We start from the raw sequence: 21,616 nt of genomic DNA, 5'->3' as shown, positions 1-21,616 counted from the left end.
ATCAATACAAGATCTGTTATAAAGATGGTAGAGATCGGACCATGCCTTCTGGTACCTCCCCTACAAGATTTTGACAAACAAAACGCTCAAAGAAGGCGAAGTAAGAATCCAACTCTCTGTTCTAGTTTCACACATACAAATATTTTTGCTAACACAATATCTGTTGTGAAGATGATATATATCTGCGAACCCCATTCTGGTACTTAACCCACAAAATGTCACCTTTTTGCAATACTTTTATATGTCATAACTTTGGATATAAAATTGGTTATAAATGTTCGATTTTCTTGTAATTTTGCCCACATTAATATTTTTATCTGTATTAGATGAAATATGAAAACGGAATACTTCGGTCGACTATATCTGGTAACTCACGCACATTTCAACATTTTCTAAAAATTATCACATATCTCATATAGAGTGAAGGAAGTAATCGATGAAGTCCAAATCTGGAACGTCGCAATAATTCTATCATATTTATTTAGGTCCGATACGAAATGGACAATATTGGCCCATTCCTTTGGAACCAACTCCATAGAGGGTCAACATTTTGAATAATCATAACAGAAATCAAAATATATTTACATAATCGTACATTGGCTGATGGTATATATCTGTCGGCAAAACCGACTGATACTCTTTAACTGTTTTATATCCCCTACACCACAAGGTGGTCTGGGTATAATGTCTTTGTGCATTTGTTTGTAATAGGCAGAAGGAAACGAGATAGACCCATAGCTCCTTTTGATGATCTGCATAGAATCACATTCTGAGTCGATTTATGCATGTCCGTCCGTCCGTCTGTCCATGTATTTTTGTAAACAAAGTACTGGCCGCATTTATTGCCCGATCCAGATGAAATGTTGCAAATTGGAGATAATCGGTCAAAATTTAGATATAGCTCCCATATATATCTTCTTCCGATTTGCCTTTTATTGTGCACCAAACGTGTAATATCAGCCCGAATTTTATGGAATTTTGCATATACACCCAAATTAGGCCTGAAAATATGTATGCCAAATTTGATCGAAATCGGTTCAGATATAGCTATAGCTCCCATACATATTGTTCATCCGATTTACTATTTTTGTCCACCGCTGCCGTAATATGCACTCTGTTACAACAATATTTAGGGAAATATATCAAATACAGCCCAGAAATACATGTGCCAAATTTTATCAAGATCGGTTTAGATTTGGATATAGCTCCCATATATAACTTCGTCCGATTTAGCTTTTATTGTGAATTTGGCACTTACGACCGAATTGAGTCTAGAAGCTTATCCAATTTCAAATTAATTATGCACCAAATGGGCAATACAATTCCGAATTTAAAAGATACAAATGCTTCGGTATATTTAGTCCTTTGAACTTTAAATTATAATTATAATCATAGGGTGCACGATTGAATTCTCCCATAAAAACTTTTAATTGTTATCTGGAGCTCTACTTAATTAGCAAAGTGGTGTAAGGTATCATAAAGTCTGCTCCGCCCGACTTTAAGACTTTCTTTACTGTTTTTTTTTTAATTTTCTTAAAAAACTTTTAAATCGAAATCGAAATGAAGATCAAGTCAGGCGATAAGTGTATTTGAATATAGAGCAAAAACTTTTGCGCCCTTCCTCACTAAACGGATTTATTGTGAGGTCTACTTTATTTACCTCTGGAAACGAGACGCAAAATTTGTTGTATTTGTTTATTCCCCAAATCGTGTTCATCACCACATTTCGTACACAAACATTCTCCTTCGTTCCTTCCGATTGTCTGGGCTCGTTTGTGTCGTGATGCCAACTTCAGTAGCAGATCGTTTAAATTATCCCTAGGGCGAGATGTGATTTCTTGTTATTGTTGGTGTTGTGGCTATGGTTGATGCGAATGGATCTTTGGTGCAAATGAGCTATGATCGTCATTGTTGCTGCTGTCGCCGTCGCCGCCTTCGTGCAAATTGATCGTGTTGTTTGCGGTTGTGGCGTTTTGAGCATTGGCTCGCTGATGATGGCGTTTATCTGCAAGGCAATTTGTTGGTGCACCCTTCTTCTGCATCCCTTTTGCTTGGTTCAGCGATGCTTTTTTTTGGCGTTGTCATTGTAGTCATTTAAACATTTTTTGGCAAACAACCATTTAATGTTATTAGATTAATTTACAAGCGAACGGGAGAAAGAATAGATGAGGCAGACGAGGCGTATGTTTGATATGGCATATACTTTCATGTCTTACATGTCTAGACACACTCGAGGATATTTTAATAGGTTCATTGTTGCAGAGATAATTAAGGTGGATGTTTTCGCCCTCCACAATTAAATGGAGGGTATTTTACATGTGGTATTCGGTTTGCAACACTTCGAAATATTGTTGGAGACACTATAAAGTAGATATTTTTGATTACCAGATAAATCTAAATAGATTTTACGATAACAGGTTGCATGCCAAAAGTAGGGTCCACATTATTGTATGTAGAGATATGTAGCATAGGCCTATAAAAATGTACTTTCCGATTTTCGGAATTTTAACGATTTCAGCCAGAAATTTCAACTGAATGATCTGCAATTTGGCATTTTTGGTTTCCCATTATGTCGTGTTTTTCCTAGGAAAAAATGTTTCTATATAAGTTCTGGATTTTCTATGGCCCTCTCACATGATAGTATCTCCTGATTTTTGGTATTTTAAAGGTTTCTACCAATATTTCCATCTAAATAATTTGAAACTCGAGATTTCTGGTTATCAGTAGGAATGCTAAGAAACACTATTCGATGCAGGTACACCATTTGGTAAAACTCCAATATGACTGTACCTTCTGGTTTTTATACCCTATATATATTTCGGATTAGCGTGTAATTCTAAGTCGATTTAGCGATGTCCGTCTGTTTTTTATAATCCCGCTAAATTTCGAACGAATCGAGATAGAAGGCGAAAATCTTACACACATTTGTTTTTTACCAGTAGGAAGGTTAAGTTCGCAAATGGGCCATGCCGGTCCACCTCTTCGTGTACCCCAATAATACGGTTTTTACTTAAGCGGTATTTTTCGGGAGATTTTTTTTTAAATTTTTAAAGTTCCTTTCACTGCTGCTTTTTTATTTGTCAGTATTTTGAAAGTTTCTGCAGCAAATTCCAAGGTACTCAGATGTATTTTGATATTTTAGGTTCTCATTGAGAAGAAAAAAATATCTATGTAAGTCCAACACTTCCCATCTAAATGTACCTTCTGCCTTTCGGTATTTTGAAGGTTTCTGCCTCAAAAGTGGCTTTGATCGTTTGTAGGAATTTTTAAGGTTCGGGTCAAATTTTTTCCAACCGCAATAACTTTATTTATAATTACTTATAGGTCTTGAGCTCTGGCCCAGACCTTAAATGTTGGGGGTCTAGGTCAACTGATTTAACATCAATTAGAATTTTTATATGGTAGAGGATATAAAAAGGTCGGACAAAGTTAAGGCCGATTTTACGTCAATATGTGTTGTGTAGGTAACCGATGATATAATAGATTTTTTGAACTTTTTAAGACATTATTAGAAGAATAGAATATAGAAAACGGCAATTGTTGCACTTGACACATATAAAAATTAAAATTTGTCGACTTTTAAGATTTTTACCATAGACAAAAGTCGATTTCGAATCTTTAATGTAAAAAATCGAATAATGGAGAAGAGAGACCTTCGTATTAGTACATTGCAAAAACGCACAGTTGTCCAAACTTTTGATCAGTAGGAAGATCAAAAGTCTGTTTATACTCCACACACCACAGGTAAGGGTATTATGTCTTTGTGCATTTGTTTGTAACATGGAGAAGGAAGCGTGAAAGACCCTTAGTTACTTTTGAGGATCTTTACAGAATCACTTTCTGAGTCGATTTATGCATGTCAGTCCGTCCGTCCGTCTGCCCATGTATTCTTGTGAACAAGATGCAGGTCGCATTGGTTATCCGATTGAGATGAAATTTTCCAAATAATATTTATTTGGCCCAAGGACGCGCCCCATTGAAATTGGAGAGAAGTTATTTGAGCAGCAAATGGACAATATCAGTCCAAATGACCTGCATTTAGGCACATCCGACCGAATACAGTCTACAACTAAGTACATCGAATTTGGTGAAAATCGGTTCATATATAGCTATAGCTCCCATACATATGTTTTATCCGATTTTGGGTTTAATTCTCTCACATTCGTAATTTGCACTCTTTTCAGATCGGTACCCATATATATCTTCAATCGATTTCGGGTTAATTGTGCACCAAATGTCAATATCATTCCAAAAGTCCTGAATTTTGGTGCATTCAGTCCAGAAGCCAGTACATCGAATTCGGAGAAAATCGGTTCGAATATATAGGTTTCACACGATTTGAAACCTATATATAACCTATATACACAAAAATCATGTTTGTTATCAGATATAAGATGTAGCCCAGAAATACCTCTGCTAAATGTGTCAAGATCTGTTCAGAATTGGATATAGCTCCCATATATATCTTCAATCGATTTCGGGTTAATTATGCACCAAATGGCCAATATCTGTCAAAAGTTCCTGAATTTTGGTACATCCGACCAAGTTCAGTCCAGAAACAAGTACGCCAAATTTGGAAAAGAAAATCGGTTCATATATAGCTTTAGCCCCCATATATGTATGTCTCATTCAGATTCGTAATATGGTACCAGATATCTTATAGAGCTTGGATATACCTTTGCATTTTTTATCGAGATTGGATCAGATTTGGATATAGCTCTCATACATATCCTTAATCCGATTTTATGTTTATTGTGCAAATAATGGCTAATATCAGCCCAAATCGAGAGATTTTCGGACATACGTTTTCATTTTGTGGCGCTCGGCTCCGTTTTATATATTTTAACATAATCCTTCTCGAAGTGATATAATGCGCTCTATAGCAATGTTATTTTGTATAAAAGATAAAAATGTCTCTGTCAAATTTAGTGCGAATCGATTCAGAATTGAATATGCCTCCAAAATATTAGTTTCCTCTAAAACAAAACTCTAACCACTCTAAAGCCAAATGTTATAGTCATAAAGTCGGCCCCGCTCGACTTTTGACCTTTCCTTACTGGTTTTATACACGGTACTTCTAAATAGTTATCTCAATCAGAGATCTGATGTGAAAATAGAGTTGATCGGCCCACTCCTTCTAGTTCATCCCCTACAAAAGTTTTAAATTAAGAATTATTCGTATTAATTTGGAAATAAATGTTTGATTTTCTTTAAATTTTGAACTTTAGTATTAGACGAAGTCGAATACTTCTGTCCATTATATCTGGTATCTTATGCAGTGATATAGTCCAAATCAGACTTGGGAAATTGTGATATAGTCCAAATCAGACTTGGGTCAAATACGAAATGGGCAATATTGACCCACTCCTTCAGAACCACCTCCAAAAAGGGTGAACAGTCACAATGTATATTTAAACAAACGGACATTTGGCAAAACCGACTGATACTTTTAAACTTGTTGTTAATAGTGGCACCCTTCCCACAAATTTTCCAGAGCATTCGATTTTCATTAAACTTCGCACGTCTACTTATTTCAGCCCATACATGATCCTGTAGGAAAGTTCCGCCAAAATTTTCTTTAAACTTCGCACGTCTACTTATTTCTGCCCATACATGATCCTGTAGGAAAGTTCCGCCAAAAATGTGTAATTTTCAAAATATTTAAGTTAACATTCCTTGAATCAATGGTATAGGTGTATAGTGACTTCAGCAAATCTACTGGCAACAAGTAAAAAAATATTAAATTCGGTCGGGCCGAACTTTAAATACCCTCCACCTTAGGGTAAAGGAAACATTAGAACCATTTATGATCCACAAATACCACTTTTTAGACATATTCGTGGGAAAATGTGGCAAAAATCATCAAAATACCGAATAATAGGAGGTACCGCTATTTAGGGCTATACAAAAATGTGGACCTATACATACAATGTTTCGGCAACGGAGCTAGAACCTATTATAACCAACTAATTCCAATTTTTAGACAAATCCGTTGAAAAAATGTGACAAAAACCATCAAAATACCGAATATCGGGAGATACCGTTATACGGGGGCTATACCAAAGTGTGGACCTATACATACAATGTTTCGTCACACAAACTAGGAGCTGTTATGATCTACAAATACCAATTCTCAGACAAATCCGTGAAAAAATGTGGCAAAAATTATCAAAATATCGAATATCGGGAGGTACCGTTATATGGGTGCTATACCAAAACGTGGACTTATACGTGCAATGTTTCGTCACACAAACTAGAAGCCGTTATGACCTACAAATGCCAATTCTCAGACAAATCCGTGAAAAAATGCGACAAAAACGTTATATGGAGGCTATAACAAAACGTGGGCCGATATATGTCATTTTCAATACCAACCATCCTAGACACAATACAAATTATTCTGCTAAATTTTGACGCTCTACGTCAAATAATGTGGCCTGTATCGTGATTTCAACAGACAGACGGACAGATAGACAGACAGACAGACGGACATCGTTAAATCGACTTAGAATTTTATGCTGATTATGAATATATACATTATGGCATGTTACCAAGGAAATGACAAAGTTAATATACCCCCTTTACCTTGGAGGGCATAAAAATCGGGGGAATAATTTTGTGAGACAAATAAACCAAATCAACTCAATTGGGGTCCTTGAGGTAACTTTCTTCAAAAATGTTATAAACCCATTATCTTCTAACTGCTGAACAAACGGTTGTTTGTTAACCTTACCTTTTTATGGGGTCTGATGGAGGCTCTAAAAATTTTGCTGAAATACGTCATTTAATATATAATTCTTATATGTATATAATGCAAAATATTAAAATTCTCTCTACATTAATTCAGTACAGTTGTGATCTTTGCACTGAGCCACTGTCTTTCGATTAATAATTCATTTTATTATTTAGTATTTTTTTTAAAGTTACATAACAAGAAAACAAATCAACGCAAAAACAAAGCGCTGCATAAAAAAATATTCCACTAATAAAAGTAACACAAACAACAACAACAATGTATCATCTCAACAGTGGAGGAGCACAAAAACAACAACAAAAGACATAATAATAACTTAACTGCAGCGACGGCAAAAAGGTAAAACAGCAGAGACCATTAGCATAGCCATCAACCAACCGTGAAACAAAATAGTCAGACATTCGGACGAGGGGGGTGTGTTTTTTTACATTGAATCACAAGAAAACGTTGGCAGTCTGTCAGTCAGTCGATCGGTCACAATGGAAACCATTTGAAGTCCCACTTTTCCCACTTCTCCCTCTCTTTCCCTTTCCCATTCTGTGAAGTAGACAAAAATCTATGTAACTTCTCAAGCCGAACTTTTTTTCGGGATAAATGAAGTCTTCAATTGTTGCAGAGAAAGACTTCAAAATGTGCCGACCGTCGTCTGTTTTTTTAGTGACAATAAAAATGTTAAATTCAACGATTTAATGCATTTTATTTAATGACACAAGGGGTTAGTGTTGTGCTCAGTTAGTTGATGGTTAGATGACAGGAGTTTTAAATTATTTTTTAATGAATTATTTGAAGACGGAGGGACCACACACAAGGAGTGTTTTTATTGGAGATATTATTACATGAAACTAATAAATGTTAGCAAGCGGACGAAAAATTAGCTTCTTAGTAAATACTAGTTGGAAATTTAAAACGAACTATATTTAATGGATCGGTTTCACGATTATCTACATTACAATATTTCAGAAAAATCCACTTTCCACACACATTTCAAAACTTTTTAAAAAATATTGTAGTATTCGTTTATTGTGAAACTAGCAAGTGCCCGCTACTTTGTCTGCGAAAAGTCCACCTTAAAAATTAGATTCGTTCCTAGAGATCGAGTTAGGCCTTTTTATACCCTACAACACATAGTGGGGCAGACCGCCCATGTATTCTTGTGAACAAAATGCAGGTCGCATTTATTATCTGATTGAGATTAAATTTTGCACAAGTCATTTGTTTGGCCCAAGGACGAACCCTATTGAAATTGGAGATAATCGGTCAAAATTTATATATAGCTCCCATATATATCTTCGCCCGATTTCCCTTTTATTGTGCACGAAACGTGTAATATCGGTCCGAATTGTATGGAATGGCACGTACGATCAGATTGGACCTGAAAATAAGTATGCCAAATTTGATCGAAATCGGTTCAGATATAGCTGTAGCTCCCATACATATTGTTCATCCGATTTGTTATTTTTGTCCTCCGCAGCCGTAATATGCACTCTGTAACAACAATATTTGGGGAAATATATCAAATGCAGATAAGAAATACATTTGCCAAAATTTTTCGAGATCGGTTCAGATTTGGATATAGCTCCCATATATAACTTCGTCCGATTTACCTTTTGTTGTACACCAAACGTCTAATATTTGACCAAATGGGATGGAATTTAGGCCATGCGATCGAATTGAGTCTAGAAGCTAGTATGCCAAATTTGGTGAAGATCGGTTCAGATATAGTTATAGCTCCCATATACATTGTTCATCCGATTTGTTGTATTTGCTACCCATAGCCGTAATATGCACTCCGTAACAACGATATTCAGGGAAATATATCTAATACAGTTCAGAAATATATTTGTCAAATTTTATCGAGATCGGTTCCGATTTGGATATAGCTCCCATATGTATTTTTATCCGATTTCAAATAAATTCTGCACCAAATGGGCAATACAAGTCCGAATTTAAAAGATACAAATGCTTCGGCATATTTAGTTCTTTGAACTTTAAATTATAATTATAATCATAGCGTGTATGATTGAATTCTCCCATAAAAATTTTTAATTATTATGCGGAGCTCTACTAAATTAGCAAAGTGGTGTAGGGTATCATAAAATCGGCCCGCCCTACTTTAGGACTTTCTTTACTGGTTAGTACTTCAAATACATATTTTTTTCTTTTTGATAAAATTTTCTGATCATAATTTTCATTTTAACATTGACCTTAATACCAAATTTCAGAATTTCAGCCTATCCCAGTAACAAATAGAGTTACATTTAGTACGCATATCCAAAACAATCCTTACCTCACCATCCTAGGCATCAACAGTGATCTGATATTAGTACCATTTAGTAATTTTCGAATAATTATTGTACACAGTTCCGAAAATTCCCCCTTGTCTCAACACCAGATACCAAGAGAGACCTCAAAGTCATATTTCGAAATTCCAGCTCTATATATTCACTCAATGCCAAATTTAGTAACCGTTAGTACTTTTCGAACAATCGTAGTACGCATTTCCAAACTCACCTGATTCCCTCAAAACAAAAGTGGCTTCCATATCAAATTTCACAATTCCAACTCTATCCTAAGACACAATCACAAATGAATTACCATACTTTTTTATACAGTTATACTCCACATACTTCCCTACACCCTAAACACCAACAGTGACATCGATACCAAATTCCAGAATTCTGTCTCTATTCCAGCACCCAACAGCACCTCTTTCTCTAAACCACAGATACCAACAGTGACATCCGTATCAAATTTCATGTTTTCTGTTCTATCCCTTCACCCAATACCAAAATAGTACTATTTTGTACTTTTCGTACAATGTGTACCAAAATCACCTGTATATCTTAACCACAAACAGCAACAGTGACTTCATTTGCAGTCATTAAATTTTAGCAGTCCAGCTGTATCGGATCACACATTTTCCAATTGTACCAAATTTAGTACACATAAGTACGAATTTCCAAAACTACCTACTCCTACTCAAAATTTCCAAAACCAACTAAATACCTCAATCACACAGCCCAATTTCAAATTTGAGAATTCATGCTGTATCGGTTCACCACAATTCCAATTTGTACAAAATTTAGTACCATTTAGTACACACAATTACAAATTTCCATGACTATCTACATCACACAATCCAATAGAAATCTTATTTCCAATTTTTTATTATCAATTTCACCCTAAATTTAAATTGTACCAAATTTAGTAGCATTTGGCACACAGAAGTACGCATTTCCAAAACTACCTACATTTCTCAGTCTTATAATGCAATAGTAATCTTATTTCTAAATTTCAGAATTCCAGCTCTACAGGGTCATCCAAATCGAAATTGTACCAAATTTAGTACACATAAGTACGAATTTCCAAAATTACCTGCATATCGCAGTCATACAATGCAATATTAATATTATTTTCAAATTTCAGCATTCCAACTCTATTGGTTCTCTCAAAATTTAAATTGTACCAAATTTAATACCATTTACTACACATAAGTACGAATTTCTAAAACTACCTACATTCCTCAGTCCTATAATACAATATTAATATTATTTTCAAATTTTAGTATTCCAACTCTATTGGTTCTCCCAATATTTAAATTGTACCATATTTAGTACCATTTAGTACACATAAGTACGAATTTCTAAAAGCCCTAGAATTCATTGGTATTCTGTTTTCTAAATTTCAGAATTCCAGCTCCATCTCTATTGTACCAAATTTAGTACCATTTAGTACTTTTCGTGTACATAAGTACAAATTTCGAAAACTTTCACCATATCTCAATTCTACCCTCCGCCAGTGAAGTTAATTTGAATTTTCAGTATTCCATCTCCATCCGTCCCTCCAAATTCAAATTGAACTAAATTTAGTACCGTTTAATACCTTCCGTATACACAGGTAAACACAAAGTGATCCGAAAAGAAAACTACCTACTAAAATCGAATCTACTTCTTTATCTTGATTCCCATTCCAAATTACAAGTTTTTAGGTATAACCTTTACCGACCTATAACCAAATGTAGTATATTTTAGTACTTTTCGTACCGTTATAGTAAAATTTCCAAAAACGCAGGCCTATCTGACACATTCGAACCATAAGGGACCTTCGGTCAAAATTTCGAGATTCTAGTACGATTATGGTAAATATCAGTCCACTACTTCTGTTACCTTATCGAAAAAGGAACAAATTTTCGAATAATTAAATTTGGTACCTTCTGAAAAATTTGAAAAAATCGTAACTTATATTGGTAAAAAACAGGTTAAAAAGTATCTGTCAGTTTTGCCGACAGATGTATACCCTCAGTCAATGTACGATTATTTTAAAATATTTTGACTTCTGATATGATCATTCAAATGTTTAAACCCTCCGAAGGAATGTGCCAGTATTGGCCATTTCGTATCGGACCTAAATAAATATGATATAAATATTGCGAAGTGGCAGGTTTGGACTATATTGGTAACTTCCTTCACTTTACATGACATATACCAGATATAGTCGACCGAAGTATTCCATTTTCATGCTTCATCTAATGCATATAATAAATATTGGCAATATAACAAGAAAATCGAACATTTATATCAAATTTATGGAAAATCAGACATTCCATATTCATCTTAGGTTTCGAAGAAAGAGAGATTTCGCTGACTTGTTTCGCAAATTATGACAAAAAATTGTGACCCTTTGTGAGTGAGGTACCAGAAGGGGTTCACAGATGTATATCATCTGCACAAAAGGTATTGTGAGATCTTGTTTTGATGGAAATATTGAGATATATCAAGTCTTGAATGGAATCGGATGTTAATTTCGCTTTTTATGAGCTTCATGGATATTCAACAATTTCAGCTTTTGTGGGGGAGATACCAGACCGATATATCCCATCTTCCCAACATATAATTTGAAACTCGTTATAAGTTTGACCAAATCGGATACAAAAATGTAAACCTACGTAGACAATTATCTGCCACTGTATTTTGTACCTACTGCGAGTTTCAAGTACCAAACTTGGCCAAAATCATTAAAACTCTGAGTACCTTAAGGTACCTATGGATACTATAGGAAAATGTGGACTTATATAAACAATACCACAGGAGGTACTCTCTAGTGAAATAACAGACTGACTGACTTAGAATCATCGCCCAGACGAAACGGCTAAAGCTAGAATCTTGACATTTGACATATGGGTAAGTCTTGTTGTGTAGGCATATAATAAGGCTGAAAGTACGCCTTATCGTACTAAAGGGGTACGAAAAGTACTAAAAATCGAATACATTGCGTTGGACAAATGGAATGAGGTAGAATTCTGATAAGCAATGATGGAGTGCTGGTTAGATGTACCAAAGTGTTTTTGGAAATTCGGACTTTTAGAATAGGAAAAGTTCAAAAGAGGTACTAAATGGTACTTTTTGGTATTATGTGAACGGATAGAGCTAAAAACTTGAAATTTGGTATGAGTATCAATTGTGCGAACTGTACTAAATTGGAGAAAGGTGGAATTTTGAATTTTTTTGTATTGAATTCCTTGTTGGTGGTATGTTTGTGGTGGTATGTGAGAGATGGTTTTGGAAACCTGTAGTACAAGTACATGAAAAGTTCTAAATATTATTATATTTGTTACAATTTGATATTGGGTTTGATAAGGAATTTCGAACGCGTTTGATGGGTTTGATAAGGAACCTCATCCAAAATTTCAAGATTCTAGCTTCAGCCGTTCGTCTGGCCGTTGATGAATCGATAAGTCAGTCAGTCAGTCAGTCAATTACTTTACTCTTTTATTAACAAAGATTGAGATATCGACAAATATTTTGAGGTGCTACCATGGAAAATTAATATACCCTCCTTCTTATGGTTAAGACCAGGGACGTACGCGTTGGGCTTTGAGATCCTCTCCAAATTGGTAACATTTCTTTTCTGTGTGTACATTTTACATGGAAACGTAGTTTTGTGGTAGTGGCCTGGTGGTGGGCATACGAATTCAATCCGATATTGCCATAATCTTAACACTGGGAGGTCTGGCGAAGAAATCTACGTCTAGGCTTTTAAAATCACTTTTTGCTTTTCACTTCCCCACAAAATCTCGGAAACAGTTACGAATACCATAATTCTGTGCCGCACTTTAATTACTCATAAATTTCAAAATAGCCGTAACTTATTTCGGTATTAGATTTCATCTTCAAGTGACACCTAATCCAGGTTTTGGTTAAGATTTTAGTGGAACTTTCACTCATAAAATTCCACGCTAATGATATTTTGCGCCGTTATCATATATCATTTTTTTTATAAGAACTATTTGAGGTGTGTAGCCAGTCAAAACAAAGGCTGATTTCGGGTGTGAGGCTGGAAGCACAAAATTTAATTATCGACAAGAATCATATTAGAGTTACTGGGATGGGAGAATGAGTGGCCGTTTTTGATTTCTTCGTGAAATAAACATTAAAAACAAATAAAACTGACACCCTCACTTTTCAAAAGTGCATGTTAGATGAAGAACGCTTACATTACATATGGGCATGCGCACACACACACTCACACGAGAGTGCACATGAATTCCAGCCCACATGCTGTCTTAGAAATTTAACCTGATAGTTTATATTTCGGGGATTTTATTATTTTTTTTGGGCATCAAATTCAGTTTCACTTTTCAAATAAATTAAAAAAACAAAACAACATAAAATGCGTGACCTACGAATCGGAGTTCCAAAAGGGCCATTTCCAGGTATGTGTGTGTGTCCCCATCTGTAGGTCGTTTACAATGTGCATTAACATGGCTGGCCTTAACTGAAATATGATGGTGCTGGCCCGATATGTGACAATGTGTGTACGGATTGTTTTGGGCCTTTTTATTTCACTTTCTTCTTCTTCTTCTCTACTTCATCAAATCATTTGTTTATTTTTGGAAGTTTTTTTGTTGCTGCTGTTGTTGTTGGTCTTTCCTGTCTTTTTTATTATTTTTGGCCATTCAAACAATTAGCTTTCATCAATCACCTTTGTAACTGATAAGACATACAAACGTTTTGAATCTAAACTCGCTAAGGGCCTATTGTGGTTGTTGGAAATCCCTTGTATGGGTTTCTGAGGAATTAGAGTCTGCAAAGGGGAAACAGTGGTTTGAGGTGGTGTTAGAAAGAGTGATCAAATTTAAAGTGAGCAGTTTCTTACGAGCACGATAGGACTCAATGCAACATTAATTGAAGAACATGGCTCACGTAAAGCTGTGGTTTTCTTAGGACAGGGCTTTTATGGGCTTCCACCAAAACTGCTGTTATTGCTGTCCAAGAGTGGAAACTGTGCTTACGGAAGTTATTATGAAGCAACGTTACAGGTTAGGTTAGGTTGAAAAGAGCGGCGAAGCAATTCGCCGCATGCCCTGTTGGGCATACACTTAAGCCAGTATAGGCCTGTTGTGCGCTCTAGACTAAGGTTTTTTAGAAGAAGACGGGCAGTTTACATTCTGTTATATTTGAAATTCACTTGCCTTTATGAAATTCCTTAACTGTCTTATATCATTTACCATAGTCTGATTAAGGTCTGGTATGGAGTCGTTCCAACGTTACAAGAATTTCTCCTAATATCGCCAAATTCTCAATTTATTATCCCCAAAAACCTAAATTCTTTGCCGATATTCCCAATGTTTATATCCTCCACCACACACAGAGTATGGAGGGTATATTGAGTTCGTCATTCCGTTTGTAACACAACGAAACAACAATTTTAGACCTTAACAAAGTATACAGGGTGAGATGAAAAAACTGCAAGCAACTTCAGCCTGCTGTCATTTCTAAGCCACTCGTCCGACAGCTGTTAAAATTATTCGGGTGACAGCTCATTATATTGTTTACAAGCGTACAAAAGCATTTTGGTGGGAATTTTCAAGATTTCTTTATATTTGGCTGGAAAGCCACAGGTGGCTATTGGTAGAGCACTCCAGCATTTAAATGTGAATAAATTTTTTGTGTCTCGTATCATCGCTCGTTACCGTGATACTGGTAGCGTAGCCCGACGCCAAGGAAGTGGACGGAAGAAAACAGCAACATCAGCAGAAATGGTTAGAAATGTAAAGAAGCGATTTGATCGAAACCCGCGTCGCAGTGACCGAAAAATGGCTCGTCAGCAGAACATATCGCAATATTCCATTCCGCAAATATTGAAAAATGAGCTCGAGGTAAAGCCAATGAAATTCCAAAAAGTGCAAGAACTTACATCGCAACGGAAAGAAAATAGACTCAAAAGAGCTAAAGAGTTGCTTCGCTTGGCCGAAACTGGCGAACTTCAAAATTTGGGTTTCTCCGATGAGAAACCATTCGTTGCCCAGCAGTTTGTAAGCAAACAAAATGATCGGGTTTACTTGCCAAAGAGGTCAGCTGAAAATGTGCACTTTCGGTTGGCCACCAGAACTCAAGCGACGGCCACGGTGATGGTGTGGGCCGCCATAGCAGCCGATGGCCGCTCTCCGCTCGTATTAATCGACCGTGGCATCAGAATAAATGCCGAATGTTATGGCGAAAATATTCTGGAGGCTGTATTTAAGCCTTGGGCACGCAAATATTTTGCCCGCAGACCTTGGACATTTCAACAGGACTCAGCACTATCGCACTCAGCACGCGCCACCCAAGAATGGTTACAAAATTAGATTCCTCACTTCATTTCCAGGACACAATGGCCTCAAAATCTCCGGATACCAATCCGTTGGACTATTGTGTCTAGAATATTTTGGAAAGCAAGGTTGGCACTAAAAAATACCAAAGTGTCTATCACCTCAAGCAAGCGCTTCGCCGGGAATGGGCCAAAATATCGCAGAGCAACATTCAGCCAACATGTGACGGTTTCATTGGCCGTTTGAAGGTCATAATTCGTGCCAAAGGTGACTAATTCGAACAAATCTAAACTTATTCTAAAATTTGATTCTATTTCCGATATTTTTTGATTTCATTCAATAAAATTTAGAAAAAAAAAAAATCAAAATTATGGCGTTTGACTTTGTTGCAGTTTTTTTTATCTCACCCTGTATATATAACGGTACCTCCCAATATTCAATATTTTGATGGTTGTAGCTGAATTTTTCAATGAAATTGTCTGAAATTCCACACAAGGAGTTCCTTCGTAGTCCGTCACCCCCTCGAAGAAAATTGTCTACATCGGACCACGATATCGTATAGCCCCAATACAATTGTACCCTCCGAAATTCGCCATTTAGATGATTTTAGCGACATTTTCACTGGAATTGTTTAAAATTTCGTGTTTTACCTTTTTCGCAAAGAACAGCAGGAGAATGTTGACCTTTTACACCAATAAGTCTTTAAAGTCGTTCATTTTGAAGTTTACCGAGGAGGATATTAGTAAAACCATTGTACAATGGACTCACATCCAATTTTTCTTTCCAAAACTAATTCAACGTCTAAGCCTTAAAAACAGCAAATTTCAGAATTCCAGCTCTGTAATTTCCCGCATTACCAAATTGAGTACCGTTTGGTACAACTATAGTTCGCATATCCAAACCCAACTTATAATCACATTTCGGGATTCCAGCACTATCCCTTCACCCAATACCCAAATCATCCAAAATCACCTCCATATCTTGACTGCATACACCAGCAGTGACCTTAATATCGAATTTGGGAATTTCTCTATTCTATTCCTTCACCCAATACCACCTAGTACTTTTCGAACGAGTATAGTACGCATATCTTAAACCAGCTCCTTCTCTCAAGCACAGACACCATCAGTGACATCCATTTCAATTTTCAGGATTCACGCCCTATACATCCACTCAATACCAAATTAAGTACTACTTAGTATTTTTCGTACACATGTCCAAAAAGACATCCATGTCTGAATCCCAGATACCAACAAAACCCTCTCATATTTAAATCCCAGATACCAAAAGAGACTTCAATTTCAAATTTCAGGCAAATCAGCTCTATTCCTTCACCCAATACCCAATTTAGTGCAACTTGGTACTTTTCGTACAATTTTAGTACACATTTCCAAAACCACCTTCAGATATCCAGGCTACCCATGAACAACAACCCTGATGCCAACTTGAAGATTTTAATCACTCTCTGTTCACCCAATACCAAATTGTACGAAATATAGTACTATTTAGTACCTTTGATGCACTTGTGTTACACATTTCTAGAACCACTTTCATATCTCAATTCTAAATACCAACAAAGACCCCATTATCATATTTGAAAGTTTCAACCCTATCCCATCACACAATGCCAAATTTAGCACCATTTTGTACTTTTCGTACAAATATATACAAACCACCGCCATATCACAAACACAGATTCCATTGGTAATCTTAATATGAAATTTTAGAATTTAATCTCTATCCCTTTAACCAGTACCAGATATAGTATCAGTTAGTACTTTTCGTACAAATATAGTACACATTTCCAAAGCCACATCCATATGTCCAGGCTACACATGAACAGCAACCCTAATATCAATTTTCAGATTTCAAGTATTATCTGTTTCCCCCAAATACCAAATTGTTCCAATTTTAGTACTATTCAGTACTTTTCGTGCACTTGTAACACCCACTTCCAAAACCAACGCCAAATCTCAAACACAGATACCATTAGTATTTAAAATTTCAATTTTCAGAATTTTATTTCCATCCCTTCAACCAAGACGAAATTAAGTACCATTTAGTACTTTTCGTTCAATTATGATACACATTTCCGCAATCACTTTCATATGTCCAGGCTACCCATAAACAGCGACCTTAATACCACATTTCAGATATCAGTCACTATCGGTTCACCCAAAGCCAAATTATACAAAACATGATACTATTTAGTACTTTTCGTGCACTTTTACTACACATTTCCAAAACCACTTCTTTATCATAATCCTACTACCAACATGGACCCCAATATAAAATTTCAACTCATCCGGTGGCCAAAAACTAAAATATTTCTAATTTAGTACCATTTAGTAGAGTTCGCACACTTAGTACACATTTCCATATACCAAACTTACTTTCCAACCTTGATTATCATACCAAATTTCATGTTTTTAGCTCTATCCGTTCTCATAATACCAAATGTTACCATTTTAGAAGTTTAGTAACATTTTAGAAAAATTCCAAATTTAAAGTTCGAATCTCCAATAACCCTTTGGTGCATCTATCCTGCTATCCATCAGTGACTTTCATACAAACTTTCAGAATTCCAGCTCCATGGGCTCATCATAATTCCAATTTGTACTAAATTTAATACCGTACAGATAAATACGAATTTCCAAAACTTCCTACATAAAGCAATCCTACATTTTCACAGTAATCCCAATTATAAATTTTAGGATTCTACCCCTGTTGATTCGCCCACATGCAAATTGTTCTTTATTTCGTACCATATAGTACAGATAAGTTCGAATTTCGAAACCTTCCTACATAGCCCAATCCTACACTCCAATAGTAATCCCAATTCTAAATTTTAGGATTCCAGCTCTATCGGTTTGCCCTAATCGAAATTGTACCAAATTTAGTTTGTTTTAGTACATATAGGTACAAGTTTCCAAAACTATGTACATATCCCAATCCTACACTCCGACAATAATTTTATTTCCAATTTTCGGGTTACCAGCTCTCTTGGTTCACCCAAAGTACAAGTAAGTACACATATACCAATCCTAAACGTTGACAGTTATCTTACCATCTCTGTTGGTTCACCCATATACAAGTTGTACCAATTTTTACTACTAATAGTACACTTAAGTTCAAAAAAAATCTTATTTCCAAATTTGGGAATTCCAACTCTATTTGTTCTCCCAAAAATTTAAATTGTACCACATTCAATACTATTTAGTACATATAAGTACGAGTTTATAAAACTACCTACATTCCTCAGTCCAGGAATGCAATAGTAATCTTGTTTCTAAACTTTGGAATTTCATCTCAATCGGTTCACCTAAATCGGAATTGTATCAAATTTAGTACCATTTGGTACTTTTCGTGCACATAAGTACAAATCTTGAAAACTTCCTCCATATTCCAATCTTACTCTTAATTTCAAATTTCAGGATGTCATTTCTATCCGTTCCTCCAAATTCAAAATGTACTAAATTTAGTACCGTTTAGTACTTTTGGTATACATGTGTACACACTTCCAAAACTGTCTCCTTCCACTACTACTCTACTCCTCAACCTTGATTCCCTATCCAGATTTCAAGTTTTTAGCTCTTACCGTCCACATGATCCGAAATGGTACCAAATATAGTACATTTTAGTACTTTTCGTACAATTATAGTGTGAATTTCAAAAAAAAAACCTATTAGTAGATCTATCATACACTCCATCAGTTACCCTTACTCCAAATTTAAGAGTTCTAGCTCCACTTTTTCGCATTTTCTCAATTTTCGCCAAATGTATCCAAATTTGGAATTGGAAATATTTGAATCTTAGGATACACACCTTATAGAAATGCCCTGGCGATATCATATTTCTAATCCGATCGATTTTAGACAATGTTATTCTCTGTAAATATCGAGAAACATTCTCATTTAATTCAGAATACTTCGTATTAAAAGAACTTTATTTTTCGGAACACAAACCAATTCTGCCCCCCATTTGACTATTTTCGAAGACACTGTGCCACACACAATGCCATTTCCACTTAATCACAATTTAGGCCCTTTAGGCCTACGACAAAAACAAAAATCGAAAAAATAAAGAAAGTTGATTTTTTCGTCTTGTCGTTTCTTTATTTTGTACAGTCATTCTCCATGGCATTATAATTGTTGTTGTTCTTGTTGGCTGTATGCGTCTAATGCACATTTCCAAGCTGAAAACGTGGAGATACACACACATTTTTCAGATAGGCCACAACCTACCCAAATTTTTTATGATTTGAGCTTTAACATTTTTGTTTTTGGGGGGAATTTTCAAAGTGTCTGCATGTGTGTGTGTGTGTGCGTGTTCATGCGTGAGACAGTCAGTTAGTTGAGTGAGCATTTGAAAAAGTGTCCGTCGGTGAGTGAGTGAATGTTTGCCCAGCGATTCATTTCTAATTTTCTATTTTCATTCATGGCATGCATTTGTTGTTGTTCGACTATAGCTGCTGCGCTGTGGCTGCAGTCGCTAATGCCAGCGCATGTGTGTCTGTGTGTTTGCTTTTTCTTGGGCTTTGTAGGGCCAAGGCCTGTTAAGGGCTTAACATTCAGCAAATGTTTTGTACTTCGACAGCTGCCCAAAGTGAAATTCATTGTTTTTGGAAGATTAGGTCGGACCCCCCAAAAAAATAAACCAAACATCCAGCTTTCTGCCCAAAAGCCCCCTAAACAAACGCTTAAGGAGGAAGCCAATAATTACTTTACAAAAAAAAAAAAAAAAGAAAAACAGTACTTTTATGGTTAATTGCAATTTCATATTTTTGTTGTTAATTTCTATAAACACCTTTTTCTACTTTCAATGCTGCCGATCAGATTCCTGAATGAAAACAGAAAAATGATTAACAATGTTTGAGCAAGCCATGAGCACTAAGGTATCTAAAAAGTTTAAATTTACAGGGTGTAGAACAGTGTGGCTTGTTTGTTCGGGATACCGTAGTATTTTGTTGTTGCAAAATGGTCAGGCTTATCCCTTTATTGTTGTTTTTATAAAAAACAACGTTTGTTTATTAGTGGAGAACGATGGTGAGATAAAAAAACAACCAAGTCAAACGCCATAATTTTTATTTTTTTTTTAATTTTATTTATTGAAAACCAGTAAAGAATGATTTATGATACACTACACCACTTTGCTAATTTAGTTGAGCTCCACATAACAATTAAAAGTTTTTATGGGAGAATTCAATCATACACCCTATGATTATAATTATAATTTAAAATTCAAAGGACTAAATATGCCGAAACATTTGTATCTTTTAAATTCGGACTTCAATTGCCCATTTGGTGCAAAATTAGTTTGAAATCAGATAAAGATATATATGGGAGCTATATTTCTGAGCTGTATGTGATATATTTCCCTGAAAATCGTTGTTACGGAGTGCATATTACGGCTGTCGGTAACAAATACAACAAATCGGATGAACGATATATATGGGAGCTATAGATATATTTGAACCGATCTTCACCAAATTTGGCATACTTATTTTCAGGTCTAATTTGGTTGTATGTGCGAAATTCCATACTATTTGGGCTGATATTACACGTTTGGTACACAATAAAAGGCAAATCGGACGAAGATATATATGGGAGCTATATCTAAATTTTTACCGATTATCTCCAATTTCAATAGGGTTCGTCCTTGGGCCAAACAAATGTTGTTTGGAAAATATCATCTCAATCGGATAATAAATGCGACCTGCATTTTGTTCACACGAATACATGGACAGACGGACGGACGGACCGACGGACGGACTGACATGCATAAATCAACTCAGAAAGTGATTCTATGCAGGTCATCAAAATAAACTATGGGTCTATCTCGTTTCCCTTTGCCTGTTACAAACAAATGCACAAAGACATAATACCCTAACCACCTTGTGGTGTAGGGTATAAAAATGTCGGAAATAGCATACAATTTTAGAATAAGTTTAGATTTGTTCGAATTGGACACCTTTGAATTAAGGCCTTCAAACGGCCAATGAAACCGTCACACGCTGCCCGAATGTTACTGTGGGGTATTTTGGCCCATTCTCGGCGAAGCGCTTGCTTGAAGTGATCGACACTTTGGTATTTTTTAGTGCCAAGCTTGCTTTCCAAAATACTCCAGAAACAATAGTCCAACGGATTGGGGTCCGAAGATTTTTGTGGTCATTGTGCGCTGGAAATGATGCGAGGAACCTCATTTTGTAACGATTCTTGGGTGGCGCGTGCAATGGTGCTGAGTCCTGTAGTAATGTCCAAGGTCTGCGGGCA

The sequence above is a fragment of the Musca domestica genome, unplaced genomic scaffold (genome assembly GCF_030504385.1).
Source record: "Musca domestica strain aabys unplaced genomic scaffold, Musca_domestica.polishedcontigs.V.1.1 50, whole genome shotgun sequence".
NCBI classification, from domain to species: Eukaryota; Metazoa; Arthropoda; class Insecta; order Diptera; family Muscidae; genus Musca; species Musca domestica.
The sequence above is the reverse complement of the archived record's forward strand: the minus strand, read 5'-3'. Positions refer to the sequence as shown.